The 18,701-nt window shown below is 38.5% G+C and overlaps 1 long non-coding RNA gene and 1 pseudogene across 1 annotated transcript in view; one reads left to right on the forward strand and one right to left on the reverse strand.

Annotated features, from left to right (window-relative positions):
* LOC138439286 (uncharacterized) overlaps positions 1-18,701 on the reverse strand; it is a 550,512-nt gene that overhangs the window by 374,806 nt on the left and 157,005 nt on the right. The gene's annotated exons all lie outside the window — the stretch shown is intronic.
* LOC138439695 (large ribosomal subunit protein eL31-like) lies at positions 5,118-5,488 on the forward strand (annotated as a pseudogene).

The following is an 18,701-nucleotide window of genomic DNA, read 5'->3' on the forward strand; positions in this document are numbered from 1 at the left end:
CTTGAGAAACCTGTATGCAAGTCAGGAAACAATAGTTAGAACTGGATATGAAACAACAGATTGGTTCCAAACAGGAAAAGGAATACATCAAGGCTGTATATTGTCACTCTGCTTATTTAACTTATATTCAGAGTACATCATGAGAAATGCTGTGCTGGAGGAAGCTCAAGCTGGAATCAAGATTGCCAGGAGAAATATGAATAACCTCAGATATGCAGATGACACCACGCTTATGGAAGAAAGTGAAGAAGAACTAAAGAGCCTCTTGATGAAAGTGAAAGAGGAGAGTGAAAAAGTTGGCTTAAAGCTCAACATTCAGAAAACAAAGATCATGGCATCTGGTCCCATCACTTCATGGGAAATAGATGGGGAAACTGTGGAAAGAGTGGCTGACTTTCTGGGCTCCAAATCAATGCAGATGGTGATTCAGCCATGAAATGAAAAGATGCTTACTCCTTGGAAAGAAAGTTATGACCAACCTAGATAGCATATTCAAAAGCAGAGACATTACTTTGCCAACAAAGGTCCGTCTAGTCAAGGCTATGGTTTTTCCAGTGGTCATGTATGGATGTGAGAGTTGGACTATAAAGAAAGCTGAGCCCTGAAGAACTGATGCTTTTGATCTGTGGTGTTGGAGAAGACTCTTGTCCCTTGGACTGCAAGGAGATCCAACCAGTCCATTCTAGAGACCAGTCCTGGGTGTTCATTGGAAGGACTGATGTTGAAGATGAAACTCCAATACTTTGGCCACCCGATGTGAAGAACTGACTCATTTGAAAAGACCCTGATGCTGGGAAAGATTGAGGGCAGGAGGAGAAGGAGATGACAGAGGATGAAATAGTTGGAAGGCATCACCAACTCGATGGACATGGGTTTGGGTGTTGTCCGGGAGTTGGTAATGGACAGAGAGGCCTGGTGTGCTGTGGTTCACAGGGTCGCAAAGAGTCAGATATGACTGAGCAACTGAACTGACTGACTGACTGTAATGATAAAACGAGGAGCCCTGCCAATGAGGAATTCGTGGTCCCGAAGTGGAGAGAGAGACCTAGCAAGGAGGTCATTACATTATTGGTGTAAACAAGTACTCAACACACAAGGCTGAAGTAAATATCCTCCAAGACTGTTTACTTAATAATAATAATAATAATAAAAGAACAAGTCCCTTTTAGACTTCTGGAGGTACCCTTTACATGGGTTCTCATGGGTGTATTTTTCATTAATTCCACAACCACTGAGGGCCGAGTCCTGCTGATCCAAGCCCTTCCAAGATATTAATAGAAATTCCCTCAGTTCAGCTGGCTTCAAGTAAACCAGGAGAGAGTATTCTGCAAAGACTCAATCTCCCTCCATCAATCCTCCCACCCTCTAAACTCCTAGGGTTCTAGAAAAAGCAATATCTGAGGTCAAATCAGACAGTTCCTTACAGAGACAGGGTCTCCACTATGTATGGATGATTTCAACAGAATTTTGCCCAAGGGCTACAAATGGAACTCTAAGAGATGACTCAAAGTCTCGTCCTTTTATGATGATTTAAGTTCACTGGGCTTGGGGTAACAATAGTAAACATTATTCCCAATCTCTTTGGTTTTGTACAAAGGATGGAAAGAGAAGAATTAATACACAAAAGGCTTTTTTTTTAAAGCTCAGCTTTAAGATGGCAAGAAGGAAATATAGAGGGGAAATATCTTTTAATTTCATGTTAAAAGCAGAAAGAAGATATGTCTTCAGGTTTGAGGAACAAAGGAATAACAGCACTACACAAAATTTTTAAAAATAACTCATATAATCTTATTAGCAGCAACATTTTTAGTATAAAACTTACAGCTTATGGTATATCTAATAACTCCTTCCTGCCCTAAGGGGAAAAATATTTTATTGTTTAACTTTTATCTGATCTTATGTCTGTCTTCCCTTTTATTCTTAAAGCACATCTTATCCTCACTAATCAAGTAAAAATAGTTTATCTCTTTTTTTATGACACAAATGGAATATAATTTATATACCTAATCTTCTTGTTCCTCCCTGTAGTATCTAGCATGTTTCATTGCACATTTATTTGCTCATCAATAAAGAAGATATTTTCACTTGGGACCAGAAAAAGACATTAGTTTATTTATTCATCTTCCACAGAGAGAAGCAACTCCTACCAGAGATCATAAAATATTTGGATACTGAACATGTCAGTGCTCTTCCAAATGTTCATATTCAATTTAAGGAAAACTTTATTTGATAAGTTTGGTCAAATACTTAATGGAATAATGCAAAGGAAGTAAAGATCTGAAGGGAAAAAACATTGAGAGGTAATGAAAAGGTGGAGACTAAGATTCAGATCTCAAAAAAAGCACTAAATTTATACTTATAAACACTTTCCAGAGCTTTGCTAACCAGGTTGCATACAGTGCTTTGAAAATCTAAAGGGATACAACTTTCTAAGGCAGAGTTTCTCAGAGTACGATCTGACCCTCCCACTCCCACCCCCACCCCCATCAGAACTACAAAGTGCTGAGATTCTAAGGTCCAACTCCTAATATTTTTAGGAAATCCACAAATTATTGGAAAAATATTCAAAACTAGGACAAGAATTCCAATCTGCAAAGGACACACAAACCCCACTTTCTTTACGATAAAATTTATGTTAGTTTGGTAAATGGATGAAGATGACCAAAAACACATCAGCCTTCGAGGAGCAGTTAAGCCCCTGAGTGCTTGAAATGTATCCTGCCCCTTTCAAAAGAGGTGCACAGACACTGCTCTATGGCTCCACAAACCAGATGCTTCTGTCAGAACTAACCCTCTTATTCTAGTCACAGCACAGCACAAACGTTATCCAATGAGACAGTCTATATTCATACCTGCTAGAGACCTACAGACTAATCAGATTCTCACTGCTGCTGGGGCTGGGAGATGAGGAAAATGGAGAGAAGCAGACAAACCCAAGTGTGCCAAGAACATCCCTCTCTTTGTTTCAGTCGCTGGTGGCAGGCTTTCTGTTTCTTTGTAGCTGAATGCACTTCTGACTGATACTACTTGCATTTTAGTGAATACCACTGAAATATAGTTTCATATTTTATTAGTACAGATAACACTAATGATACAGCCCTTATCAAAGACAAAATTATTAAGAACAGAATTGAACAGATGACATTTGAGAAAAGATGTCAGGAAAGTCTCCTAAAGGAATTAGAGTCTTAGAGAATCCAAATATTCTTCAATATAAGCATACTTTCATAAAGCAAAGTAAACTGTATGTTACTATATAACTGGTAGTGGAGAAGAATGTTGTTACTCATGAGTCTTAGCAGAAGCCCAGCATAGAGAAGAGCTTGCTTAAAAGCATGGAGACAGCACAGTGAAAGAGTGCTTTGCAGCCACAAATTACTACAATTAGTAGACTGAGACAGCTATGCAGCTGCAGATATAGGCTATCCTCCACAAAAAAGGAAAAATGACTCCAAGGATGAAGTCAATAGCCCAGAGGGTAGAGCTGGAGCTATGGAAAAGGATTCTCAGGCTTTGCATTCCAATGAAGGAAGAGTCAACCTGTGTCCAGCTGAATTTCAGGTTTGCTATGGATCAGTGACCTTTGAGTACCTCTTCGCTTCCTTTTAAAAAGCAATGACTATTCTGATTAGTCTATGCCTGTGTTGGTTGTACCTTTAAGTTGCAGTATTTGGATTGAGAGGAAGTGTACTCAGGGACCTATGCTTAAGAAATTGCCCCTGAGGGAACTTCCCTGGTGGTCCAGTGGTTAAGACTTGGCCCTTCCAGTGCAGGGAGTGTGGATTGGATCCCTGGTCTGGGAACTAAGATCCCACATGCACTGCAGCAGGGTCAAAAAAAGAATTTTTTTTAGGTTAAAAAAAAAATGCACCTGAGGAGCCTCATTCATACCTGGACCTAATTTAGATGAAGCATCCTGGACACTGAGCTGATGTTATAAAGGTCTGGAACTTTGAGGATGCTCATTATGAGCTGAGGATATTTTGCATATCAGATGAATGTAAATAATTTTGTACCAGAAGGCAGACTAGCTATTGGCTACCAATAACATAGGTAACTTATTTGGCTCCTTTATAACTCAATCTCTTATTCTATAAGGTAGTAATAGCATATTCTTCATAGGATTGTCGTGTGGTTAAAGGGAATGATACATGAACAAGACTCACCACAGTGCCTGGCATAAAATAAGCACTTGGCTTAAAATGTGTTCACATGTTCTCTTAGGTTCTCCAAGAGTGGGGCCTATTTCCCCTTGCTTTGAGTGTGAGTTGAACCTAGTAAATCATTTCAAAAGAATAAAACAAGGTAAAAGTGACAATATGAGTCAGAAATACTGTAGAAAGTAGATATGATAGTTTCCACAGTGTTAAAATCTGGGGTTATGTAGGCAATGAGTCATCACAACCTAGAATTCTAAACTTGTCAAAACTGTCAATTAAGTGTGAGAGCAAAATAAAGATATTTCAGATTCACAAAACCTCAGAATATTTGTATTCACTCATGATTAGGAAGTCAACTGAGGATGTACTCTAGCAAAAGATAGAAGAGAAGAGAAATAAATAAAGAAGATAATTAATAACAGCTAACATTTACTAAGTACTTATTTTATGCCAGGCACTGTGGTGAGTCTTGCTCATGTATTATTCCATTTAACCACACGACAATCCTATGAAGAATATACTATTACTACCTTATAGAATAAGAGATTGAGTTATAAAGGAGCCAGATAAGTTACCTATGTTATTGGTAAGTTGTAGAACTAAGATCTAAGCCTGGGCAATCTGTCTGACTCTAGGGCCCATGATCTTAAACACTCCCTATCTTTCCAGGTAGTCATGTTACCATGAAACATGGGATCAAATCAGGGCAGCAGCGAAGGAAATCTTCAGGATGAAAGCTAAGAAGCAGGACTATCATCATCAGTGTAATAAACCGGGGCAGGAGAAGAGAAGAAATGAGACAACTCTAGGAGGAAAAGAAGATGACTTCATAGATAGCATGATCTGAGAACATTAAAAGAGTGCAAGGAAACAAAGAGCAGTTAGAAAATCAAGGAAATTTTTAAAAAATATATCCATAAGATGGAAAATCACTGGGCCCAACCAGGGCCCCACAGGATGGCTCCTGCAGAGGAGGGTGGTGAAAAGAAGAAGCTGGTCCTCCATCAACAAGGTGGTGACTAGAGAATATACAACCAAAATTCACATGTGCATCCATGGAGTGGGGTTCAAGAAGCAGGCCCCTTGGGCACATAAAGGAATCCAGAAATTTGCCATGAAGGAGATAGGAACTCCAGATGTGCACATTGATAGCAAGCTCTACTGGGCCAAAGGAATAAGGAATGTCCCATACTGTAACCACATGTGGTCTTCCAGAAAAAGTAATGAGGATGAAGACTGACCAAACAAGCTTTATACGTTGGTTACCTACATACCTGTCTGTCACCACTTTTAAAAATCCATAGACAGTTAATGTGGAAAAGAATTAACTGTGATTGTTGAATAAAATTATAGAACTGCCTTCACATTTTGATTTTCCTTTCCAAGTTCCAACATAAAGGCTTGCATATCTTTAAGCAGTTTCCAGTTACAGGATCATCTGGAGAGGTTTCTAAGTACTGTGCTTGGACCTCTTCTCCCCAGTCCCTGGAGTTTCTGAATATTTGCACAGGAACTAGGCAGGTGTTCTAAGGTGTTTTTGAAGTGCAACCTGGCTTGAGAATGACTATCCCAACTATAGTTGGGACACTGGGGGGTATTAATGTTAATGTTTTTACATACATGTCTTGTTGATTTTAAGATAAACAGTTTTCCAGAAACTGGCATGTAGAAGTTAACTGCTATTTTTCACATTTTAACAAACTTACATGATATATTTCATAGTCTTAGATTTAATTAAACATGTACAGTTCCTTTTTAGTTCGCTTACTTGTAGTGGCCCCATGAGGTGTTTTTAGTCCTGGTTTACATGAAGCAAAAGCTCAACAGTAACCTTTAAGAAAAGTTACTAACAAAATCTGCTAAATTCAACCTGAAAGCAAGGTGTTTATACCACTGACATGAATTAAATGCCATAAAGACATCCCCTTTTGAAGCCCTATTGATGACAGTAGTGAGGCTGGGGGCCACTTGGAGTGTAATGTACTATTCTTCTATGAAAATAGGGGGTGGGGACATCTCCAGATTATCCATTCACTGGCACAATCCAGACCTTAGACACTGAAACAGACCAAGATAATAGAAAAATTTCTTATTAAAAAAGCTTGGAGGCCAAAAAAAAAAAAGAAAAATATCCGCAAGATGGTCTTAGTCTGAATGAACCAACAAAAATATGGCATGTTTTAAAGCATTGACGGTATATAGTGAAAAAGAATCCATTTCACCTTGACACTAAGGATGTCCTCATTCAAGAGGCACAAGTGTTGCAAACATGGATTAGTAATTCTAAGATTTGAATGCTATTTACACAGTCATAAGAACAGAAACCATTTATCGGTTTTCAATTTTTTAAATTAAACTCTGCACAATTAAAAAAAAAGACTTGATTGCAAGGAAGAATAAAATACTAACAACACTGAAAGAAGTACAAAGCTGACACTAGGTGGAGGAGAAATAAAAAATGCACAAAGGATAAAGGAGACACCTGACAATGTAGGAAGTAAAAAAGGATAGAACATGTAAGAGATTTAAGTACCTAGCTTAAAATTACATAATGTGATGGTTAATTTTATGTTTCAACTTGGCTAAGCCACAGAGGGCCCAGATATTTGGTTAAACATTATTTCTGGTGCATCTGTAGTGATGTTTCTGGATAAGAGTAACATTTGAATAAGTAGACAGAGTAAAGCAGACTGCCCTCTGAATTGTCAGTGTCACTGTTCAGTCATATCTGACTCCTTGTGACCCCATGGACTGCAGCAAGCCAAGCCTCTACAGCCTTCATTATCTCCTGGAGTTTGCTCAAACTCATGTCCATTGAGTCAATGATGCCATCCAACCATCTTATCCTCTGCTGCCTGCTTCTCCTCCTGCCCTCAATCTTTCCCAGGATTAGGGTCTTTTCCGATGAGTTGGCTCTTTGCATCATGTGCCCAATGTATTAGAGCTTTAACTTCAGCATCAGTCCTTCCTATGAATATTCAGGACTGATGTCCTTTAGGATTGACTGGTTTGATCTCCTTGCCATTCAAGAGACTCTCAAGAGTCTTCTGCAGCACCGCATTTTGAAAGCATCAGTTCTTTGGCCTTCAGCCTTCTTTATGGTCCGACACTCTCAACCGTACATGACTACTGGAAAAACCATAGCTTTGACTAGACTGACTTTTGTTGGCAAAGTGATGTCTCTGCTTTTTAATATCACTGTCTAGGTTTATTACAGCTTTTCTTCCAAGGAGCAAGCATCTTTTAATTTCATGGCTGCAGTCACTGTCCACAGTGATTTTGGAGCCCAAGAAAATAAAATCTATCACTGTTTCCATTTTTTTCCCCATCTATTTGCCATGAGGTGATGGAACTAGATGCCATAATCTTCATTTTTTAAATGCTGTGTTTTTAGCCAGATTTTTCACTCTTCTCTTTCACATTCAAGAGGCTCTTTAGTTCCTCTTTGCTTTCTGCCTTTGGGTGGTGTTGTCTGCATATCTGAGGTTATTGATATTTCTCCCAGCAATCTTGATTCCAGCTTGGGATTCATTCACCCTGGCATTTCACATGAAATACTCTGCATATAAGTTAAACAAGCAGGGTGACAATATACAGCCTTGACGTACTCCTTTCCCAGTTTTGAATCATTCAAATTGTTCCATGTCTGGTCCTAACTGTTGCTTCTTAACCTGCATACAGTTTTCTCAGGAGGCAGGAAAGGTGGTTTGGTATTCCCATCTCTTTCAGAATTTTCCAGTTTGTTGTGATCCACACAGTCAAAGGCTTCAGCACAGTTGATGAAACAGAAATAGATGTTTTTCTGGAATTCCCTTGCTTTTTCTATGATCCAACAGATGTTGGCAAATTGATCTCTGGTTCCTCTGCCTTTTCTTGGAAAGAAGTAAAACTATCACTGTTTGCAGATGACATAAGATTTAACATAGAAAATCCTAAAGACACCACCAAGAAACTAATAGAGCTCATCAATGGATTTGGCAAAGTTGCAGGATACAAAATTAATATACATTAAATGTGTTACATTTCTATATACTAACAACAAACTATCAGAAAAAGAAATTAAGAAAATAATTCCATTTATAATCACATCAAAAAGAACAAAATACCTAGGAATAAATCTAATTATGGAGGCAAAACAGCTGTACTCAGAAAACTATAAGACATTGGTTAAAGAAACTGAAGATGTACAGATAGGAGGATCTACTGTATTCATGGATTGGAAAAATAATATTGTTAAAATGACCATACTACCCAAAGCAATCTAAAGATTCAATAAAATCCCCATCAAAATACTAATACCAATGGCATATTTCACAGAGTTTGTATGGAAACACAAAAGACTCTGAATGATCAAAACAATCTCAAGAAAGAAGAACAAAGCTGGAGGTATCATGCTCCCTGATTGTGAACTATAATACAAAGCTACAGTAATCAAACAATATGGTACTGGAAAAAAACAAAACAAAACAATAAAGCAGACACACAGCTCTATGGAACAAAATAAAGAGTGCAGAAATGAACCTGCACTTAAATGGGCAGTTGATCTACGACAAAGGCAAAAAAATACAATGAGGTAAAGGCAGCTTCTTTAATAAATGCTGTTGGAAAAACTAGACATTTACAAGAAAAAGAGTCAAACTAGGCCATTTCTCACATCATATACAAAATTAATTCAAATGATTTAAAGACTTAAATGCAAGTCCTGAAGCCATAAAATTTATGGAAAAAAACACAGGTAGTATGCTCTTTGACATCAGTCTTCATAATATTTTTTGAATATGTCTCCTAAGGCAAGGGCAACAAAAGCAAAATAACAAATGGGACTACATCAAACTAAAAAGATTTTGCATAGTGAATCAGTCAGTTCAGTTCAGTTGCTCAGTCATATCTGACTCTTTGTGACCCCATGAACCAACCGCAGCACACCAGGCCTCCCTGTCCACCACCAACTCCCGGACTTCACCCAAACCCACGTCCATTGAGTCGGTGATGCCATCCAACCATCTCATTCTCTGTCATCCCCTTCTCCTCCTGCCCTCAATCTTTCCCAACATCAGGGTCTTTTTAAATGAGTCAGTTCTTTGCATCAGGTGGCCAAAGTATTGGAGTTTCAGCTTCAGCATCAGTCCTTCCAATGAATATTCAGGACTGATTTCCTTTAGGATGGACTGGTTAGATCTCCTTGCAGTCCAAGGGACTCTCAAGAGTCTTCTCCAACAACACAGATCAAAAGCATCAATTCTTCAGTGCTCAGCTTTCCTTATAGTCCAACTCTCACATCCATACATGACCACTGGAAAAACCATAACCTTGACTAGATGGACCTTTGTTGACAAAGTAACGTCTCTGCTTTTCAATGTGCTGTCTAGGTTGTTCATAACTTTCTTTCCAAGGAGTAAGCGTCTTTCAATTTCATGGCTGTAATCACCATTTACAGTGAGTTTGGAGCCCAGAAAAATAAAGTCAACCACTGTTTCCACTGTTTCCCCATCTATTTCCCATGAAGTGATGGGACCGAATGCCATGATCTATCAACAAAAGGAGAAGGCTGCTTACTGAATGGGAGAAGATATTTGCAAACTACATATAATGAGGAATCAATATACCAAATATATAAAGAGTTTATGCAACTCAACATTAAAAAATAATTTAAAATAGGCAGAGAAACTACACATTTTTCTAAAAACACACCGATGGCCAACAGGCACATGGAATGATGCTTAATATGACTCATCATCAAAGAAAAGTAAACCAAAACCACAATGAGCTATCACCTTACAATTGTCAGAATGACTATTATCAATAAGATAAAAAAGAACAAGTGTTGGTGATGATATGAAGTAAAAGGAATCCTGGTATACTGTTACTGGCAATATAATGGTGCAGCTGCTATGGAAAACAATATAGATACTCCTCAAAAAATTAAAACCAGAATTACTACATGATCCAGCAATTCTACTCTTGAGTATTAATCCAAAGAAAGCAAAAACATTAACTAGAAAGGATATATGTATCCCTATGTTCATTGTTGCATTATTTACAATAGTCAAGATAGTCAGTAGCGTAAGTGCCTATCAATAGATGATTGCATAAAGTAGGTCATGGTGTATATATGATCAAATATTAGTCAGCTATAAAAAATAATCTTTTCTTTTGTGGCAACATACCCTAGAGGATATTATGGTAAGTGAAGTGAGTTAAAAAGGAAGACGAAAACAATTTTCTTTATCTGTGAAATCTAAACAGTAAAACAAATAAATCAACATAACAAAGCAGAAAGAGATTTATAGACACAGAGAACAAGTAGCTGCTAGAGGGTGGGAGGTAAGGGAAGGAGAGAAAAAAGTAAGGAAGACTAAGATATACAAGTTTCCAGTTGTAAAACAAATAAGTCACAGGTATGAAGTGTACAGTGTGGCAAGTAGAGTCAATAATTATGTTTATATGGTGAAAGATGGCTATTAGATTTATTATGGTGATCATTTTGAAATGTATAGAAATATTAAATCACTGCTGTGTAATAGGAACTAACATAGTATAGGTTAACTATATTGCAAAAATAAACAAATTGATAGAAAAAAGAATCAGGTTTGTGGTTATGGTAGGCTAGGGGAAGCCAAAACTGGATAAAGGCAGTCAAAAGCTACAACTTCTAATTATAAGTTATAAGTTACTTGAGATGTAATGTACCCTGTGATAAGTATAATTAATACTGCTGTATATTATATATCACCCACTGCAGTACTCTTGCCTGGACAACCCCATGGATGGAGGAGCCTGGTAGGCTGCAGTCCATGGGGTCGGGAAGAGTCGGACACGACTGAGTGACTTCACTTTCACTTTTCACTTTCATGCATTGGAGAAGGAAATGGCAACCCACTCCAGTGTTCTTGCCTGGAGAATCCCAGGGATCGGGGAACCTGGTGGGCTGCCATCTAAGCAGCAGCAGCATATTATATATCAAAGTTATTGAGAGAGTAAATTCTAAGAGTTATCATCATAAGGAAAAATAGTTTTTTCTATACTGCGGGCCGGAATCCCTCAGAAGAAATGGAGTAGCCATCATTGTCAACAAAAGAGTCCGAAATGCAGTACTTGGATGCAATCTCAAAAATGACAATGATCTCTGTTCGTCTCCAAGGCAAACCATTCAATATCACCATTCAATCCAAGTCTATGCTCCAACCAGTAACGCTGAAGAAGCTGAAGGTGAACGGTTCTATGAAGACCTACAACACCTTTTAGAACTAACATCTAAAAAAGATGTCCTTTTCATTATAGGGGACTGGAATGCAAAAGTAGGAAGTCAAGAAACACCTGGAGTAACAGGTAAATTTGGCCTTCGAATGCAGAATGAAGCAGGGGAAAGACTAATAGAATTTTGTCAAGAAAATGCACTGGTCATAGCAAACAACCTATTCCAACAATACAAGAGAAGACTCTACACATGGACATCACCAGATGGTCAACACTGAAATCAGATTGATTATATTCTTTGCAGCCAAAGATGGAGAAGCTCTATACAGTCAACAAAAACAAGACCAGGAGCTAACTGTGGCTCAGATCATGAACTCCTTATTACCAAATTCAGACTCAACTTGAAGAAAGTAGGGAAAACCGCTAGACCATTCAGGTATGACCTAAATCAAATCCGTTATGATTATACAGTGGAAGTGAGAAATAGATTTAAGGGCCTAGATCTGAGAGATAGAGTGCCTGATGAACTACGGACATTGTATAGGAGACAGGGATCAAGACCATCCCCATGGAAAAGAAATGCAAAAAAGCAAAATGGCTGTCTGGGGAGGCCTTACAAATAGCTCTGAAAAGAAGAAAAGTGAAAAGCAAAGGAGAAAAGGAAAGATATAAGCATCTGAATGTAGAGTTCCAAAGAATAGCAAGAAGAGATAAGAAAGCCTTCTTCAGTGATCAATGCAAAGAAATAGAGGCAAACAATAGAATGGGAAAGACTAGAGATCTCTTCAAGAAAATTAGAGATACCAAGGGAACATTTCATGCAAAGATGGGCTCAATAAAGGACAGAAATGGTATGGACCTAACAAAAGCAGAAGATATTAAGAAGAGGTGGCAAGAATACCTAGAACTGTACAAAAAAGATCTTCACGACCTGGATAATCACGATGGTGTGATCACTCATCTAGAGCCAGACATCCTGGAATGTGAAGTCAAGTGGGCCTTAGGAAGCATCACTACAAACAAAGCTAGTGGAGGTGATGGAATTCCAGGTGAGCTGTTTCAAATCCTGAAAGATGATGCTGTGAAGGTGCTGCACTCAATATGCCAGCAAATGTGGAAAACTCAGCAGTGGCCACAGGACTGGAAAAGGTCAGTTTGCATTCCAATTCCAAAGAAAGGCAATGCCAAAGAGTGCTCAAACTACCACACAATTGCACTCATCTCACATGCTAGTAAAGTAATGCTCAAAATTCTCCAAGCCAGGCTTCAGCAATACATGAACCGTGAACTTCCTGATGTTCAAGCTGCTTTTAGAAAAGGCAGAGGAACCAGAGATCAAATTGCCAACATCCGCTGGATCATGGAAAAAGCAAGAGAGTTCCAGAAAAATATCTATTTCTGCTTTTTTGACTATGCCAAAGCCTTTGACTGTGTGGATCACAATAAACTGTGGAAAATTCTGAGAGAGATGGGAATACCAGACCACCTGACCTGCCTCTTGAGAAATCTGTATGGAGGTCAGAAAGCAACAGTTAGAACTGGACATGGAACAACAGACTGGTTCTAAATAGGAAAAGGAGTACATCAAAGCTGTATCTTGTCACCCTGCTTATTTAACTTCCATGCAGAGTACATCATGAGAAACGCTGGGCTGGAAGAAGCAGAAGCTGGAATCAAGATTGCCGGGAGAAATATCAATAACCTCAGATATGCAGATGACACCACCCTTATGGCAGAAAGTGAAGAGGAACTCAAAAGCCTCTTGATGAAAGTGAAAGAGGAGAGTGAAAAAGTTGGCTTAAAGCTCAACATTCAGAAAACGAAGATCATGGCATCCGGTCCCATCATTTCATGGCAAATAGATGGGGAAACAGTGGAAACAGTGTCAGACTCTATTTTTTGGGGCCCCAAAATCACTGCAGATGGTGACTGCAGCCATGAAATGAAAAGACGCTTACTCCCTGGAAGGAAAGTTATGACCAACCTAGACAGCATATTCAAAAGCAGAGACATTTCTTTGCCCACTAAGGTCCGTCTAGTCAAGGCTATGGTTTTTCCTGTGGTCAAGTATGGATGTGAGAGTTGGACTGTGAAGAAAGCTGAGCCCCAAAGAATTGATGCTTTTGAACTATGGTGTTGGAGAAGACTCCTGATAGTCCCTAGGACTGCAAGGAGATCCAACCAGTCCATTCTGAAGGAGATCAACCCTGGGATGTCTTTGGAAGGAATGATGCTAAAGCTGAAACTCCAGTACTTTGGCCACCTCATGCGAAGAGTTGACTCATTGGAAAAGACTTTGATGCTGGGAGGGATTGGGGGCAGGAGGAGAAGGGGACGACAGAGGATGAGATGGCTGGATGGTATCACTGACTTGATGGACATGAATCTGAGTGAACTCTGGGAGTTGGTGATGGACAGGGAGGCCTGGCGTGCTCCGATTCAAGGGGTCGCAAAGAGTTGGATATGACTGAGCGAGTGAACTGAACTGATTCTTTTAATTTTGTTTCTCTATAAGATGATGCATAAACTTATGAAGTTCACTAAGTTTACCGTGATAATCATTTCATGATGTATGTATCAAATAATTCTGCTGTACACCTTAAACTTGTACAGTGTGAAAGTGAAAGTCACTCAGTCATGTCTGACTCTTTGGGACCCCATGGACTATACAGTCCATGGAATTCTCCAGGCCAGAATACTAGAGTGGGTAGCCTTTCCCTTCTCCAGAGGATCTTCCCAACCCAGAGATTGAACCCAAGTCTCCTGCATTGCGGGCAGATTCTTTACGAGCTGAGCCACAAGGGAAGCCCAAGAATACTGGAGTGGGTAGCCTATCCTTTCTCCAGCAGATCTTCCCAACCTAGGAATTGAACTGAGGTCTCCTGCCTTGCATGTGGATTCTTTATCTACTGAACTATCAGAGAAACATATAGGTCAATTACATCTGTAGGTCAATTACATCTCAATAAAACTAGAAGAAAAATTTTAATTAAAGAAATGGGTCCTCCATCAATTATAATAAATGTATTCCTATTAATGCAAGATGTTAATAACTGTAGAAACTGAAAGTGGCACAAAATTCTGTACTTTCTATGGAATTTGCCTATAAACCTAAAACTGCCCTAAAAAAATTAGCCAATTCTACAAAACCTTGACTTAAAAAAAAAAGTCTAGGAAAGGAGTGTTTGTGGGTAAGGTGGGGCTTTATAATTGTAGTCCTCATGTGCTTTTTATGGTTTTTTTTAAATTATGTACACATCACCTAGATTAAAATGCTTTTAATTTTTTAAAACATGTGTTTACCCACCAGGATGGCTACAATGAAAAAGACTAAAAATACCAAGTGTAGGCAAGGATGTGATGTATCTAGGACACTCACATACTACTATGAAAGTTTGTGTAAATTGGTATAACCACTTTAGAATACTTCGGCCACCTGTTGTGAAGAGCTGACTCATTTGAAAAGACCCTGATTCTGGGAAAGATCAAAGGCTGGAGGAGAAGGGGACGACAGAGAATGAGATGCTTGGATGGCATCACCGACTCAATGGACATGAATTTGAGCAGCCTCCAGGAGATGATGAAGGACAGGGAGGCCTGGCGTGCTGCAGTCCATGAGGTCCCAAAGAGCTGGACACGACTGAGTGATGAACAACAACTTTAGAAAACTGGCGGCCTCTACCAAAACTGATTATTTGCACAGCATGTGACCCAGCAAATTCACTCCTAGGGCATCCATGTATACTCAGTCCCTAAGTTGTATCCAACTCTTTGCAACCCTAAGGACTGTAGCCCACCAGGCTCTTCTGTTCATGGGATTTCCCAGGCAAGAATACTGGAGTGGGTTGCTATTTCCTCCTCCAGGGGATCTTCCCAAGCCAGGGATCGAAACTGCGTCTCCTACATCTCCTGTATTGGCAGGCAGATTCTTTTCCACTGAGTCACCTGGGAAGCCTCACTCCAAGACAAATATTGAAAAAACAAAAAAATTCACCAAAGGACATGTTCTCTTACATGCACTGAAGCTTTATTCATAATTGCCCTAAATTGAAATCTACCTAAATGCCCATCAAGAGTTGTAAAATCTTTGTAGAATATTCACAGTATAATTTTACACACCAATGAGAATAAATAATTAAGAACTACATGCAATAATATGAAGGAATCTCACAAATAATTTTCAGTGAAAGAAACTAGGCATATGACACATATTTCCATGTATATAAAATCCAAAAACAGGTAAAGTTGTCTATGCAGTAAGATGTCAAAATAAAGATTCTCTTGGAGGGGAGATGGTGAGTGATTAACAGGGGCATAGGAGAATCCTCTGACGGTACTGGCTAGATTTTGTTTTTTCAATCTGAGTGCTGGTTCCCCGAGTATACTGAATTTACGAAACTGTATCAAGCTGAGCTCACACTTTTCATACATCCACTTTTTAGTATGTGTATTATGCCTCAATAATTTAATCTGAGAGTTTTGAACCCTAAGCCGCACTCTTTTTTTCTAAATTCTTGCCACTAAACATTTAAACAAATAATATGTACTTTAAAAATCCTGGCAGATATATATATATATGTGTGTGTTTTTGTGTGTGTGTATATAAAAGTTACTTTTTGTAAGAATCTCAGTGTAACATTTCTATGAATACTTTCAGAAGCAGAAGTCCACTTTTGAGTCCAACAGAATATTTATTCAAATTTGCTGGGTCAGCCATAGTTTTTGCTGTTGTTATTATCATTACCCTCCGGTTGGTTTCTGGATATGTTTATCATGTTTCAGATCATGGTTTAGCATGACATTTACCAAGACGGTGAGAAGTCATTGCTCTTAAATCAGCAATCAGGCTCTGTTTTGAGCTTCTTACTACTAGATAACTTCCACCTAACACAGTTCTTTGAGTCAGCTTTAGATACTGAAGCCTCAGCTTTCTCATTAAGTTAAAATATGCTCTGTTATTCTTTGCGCTATGAGGAATTATGTCTACCCTTGTGGCTCAGTCAGTAAAGAATCCGCCCACAGTGCAAGAGACCTGGGTTTGATCCCTGGGTTGGGACGATTCCTGGGACAAGAGAATGGCGACCCAGTCCAGTATTCTTGCCTGGGAAATCCCTTGAAAATAGGAGCCTGGTGGGCTACAGTCCATGGGGTTGCAAAGGGTCAGACTGGACTTAGTGACTAAACAACAACAAGAAAAAGAATTACAACTAAACTACAGGCTGTAGACCCCAAGTCTGCAAATGAGTGAGTCAATATTTCAAACATGATTTTTTTACTTTCAGTAATAATTTTTTGCTGTTTAAACATATCATTCATTTGTTTCCTTGAACAACCGAACTATAAACTTCACAGGAGTTTATTCTAATTTAGTTCTGTACATGCAAAGTAACACGGTTCTTAAGCAACCCTTCCTGAACTTATGCCAAGGGAAAACTTAGAGCGGAAATCTGCCAAGTTCTAAGATCAACAACGTTAATCTATTACTTTTATAAATTCTCAGATAGTTTAAAACATGTAACAGTGCATCTGAATTATCTTTCAGAGATATCATTGATTAAAGAAGACCCCCCAATTTTTTTTAATTATTTTTAACTTTATTTTACTTTACAATATTGTATTGGTTTCGCCATACATTGAAACCCCCCAAATTTTAAGAGAGCCTAAGAAAACTCCAACAGTAAAATCTGTTTTGTATTGGGTTGGCCAAAAAGCTCATTCAGGGTTTTCCACATCTTACAGAAAAAATCCTGAACCAATTTTTTGGTCAACCCAATAAGTCAACTTAATCCAAACTCTTGCTTTATAGTTTGTCAGCAGGCTGAAGATATTTTGAGATTCTTGTCTTCAATTTAATTCACCCACAAATTACCATCTCAATCTATCTTTTAGCTTTCCCACTCTACTCTTGGGGTGCTAAATTCCCAGGGGATCAATCATTCTCAGCATTTATATTCTCAGCACAGGTATCTCCAATTAATAGCATTTATTAAGAATTTCCTATGTGCCCACCATTAATATCCCCCTTTTTTTAAACTAACCACATATGATACTTGAGGAAGCTAAAGCATGGATAGTTTATATAACTTATCTCAAGTTCTAATTATGAGAGGTGAAACCATAATTCCACTCCAGGCACTGGGATTCAGTTTACTACACTGTGCTGCTTCTAATTGTTGACAGGCACTTCAGGCCACATAGCAGTACTACGAATCCTGCCTTAGGTGATACTCCACTCCTACCTTCCAGACTAATGAAAATTCTGGCTTTACTCATTCTGTGGAACAGCGTTTACTGCTGCTACTCACAAGGAGACACGGGCATTCTTTCCTACCATGAACAATGTGAGCTTTACTTAGACTTTTTATCACCACCACAGGAAGACTGGGGGCCAGGGTTCAAAACTGAATTTTGATGCATCTTTAAAGTCTTTTTTTTTTTTTTTTTTTGCTGGCAAATTTTGGTAATGACAAGATTGGCCATGAAATACTATTCTGGAGATTCACTAGATCATCTAAGAGGTGATGTCAAAAAGAGCCTCAAGACAGCACAAAACACAGATCTCAAGACTGGTAGGAGTCTCAAGTTCATCAAAAAAAGTCAAAATTGATCCCAAGATGCTTTCCAACTCACATAAAAACATAAAATCCCATTTCAAAAACTTTCAACATCATTAGAAAAATCAGTCACCGTGTATTCTCTAAAATTTATTTACAATTAATAAGTTAAAAAGCAGAGTACAACCAGATTGTAAATCTTAATCATATGCACATCAAACTGTTCAAGGAAACAATTTAGTTCCATTAACAAACAACTGTCTTCTAAAGTACTTAAGACATAACAGACTATCAAAAAATATTTGAAACACATCAGTAAAGTAAATATTATAAGTCCACTAAAACCCACCAATTTAAAGAATGCTGTGGCAACCCTTAAAACAACAAAAGGCTTTGAGTTCAGAATTGCTCAGGTTTTTTGTATTCAAATAATTTTAATGTTTCTTTATTGAAGAATTTTATAGTACTATCATTTGCATGGAGCAAATCAATAGGTGTCAGCCACCAGCTTAGTTATACAAGTCCAACAGGGTACTCAAACTTTGACAAAATAAATACGCACCACAACAGCGACACTTTGCACTATCAACAACAGAGCTTGCCCTTAACAATCATGACATTACTGGTTTCAGGAAGGGAAATTAAGTTGTTGGTTGACAGGGAGGATAAAAATGACATCAGGAAGATTCAAAGGTTAGCTGAGGTGACAGTCACCACATTTAGGCACTCAAGAGTTAAAAATGAAATAAAAGCATAGCGAGGTGATCAACTTCCTCCTAGCTTCTCCCTC

This window comes from Ovis canadensis, chromosome 4 (assembly GCF_042477335.2).
Source record: "Ovis canadensis isolate MfBH-ARS-UI-01 breed Bighorn chromosome 4, ARS-UI_OviCan_v2, whole genome shotgun sequence".
NCBI classification, from domain to species: domain Eukaryota; kingdom Metazoa; phylum Chordata; class Mammalia; order Artiodactyla; family Bovidae; genus Ovis; species Ovis canadensis.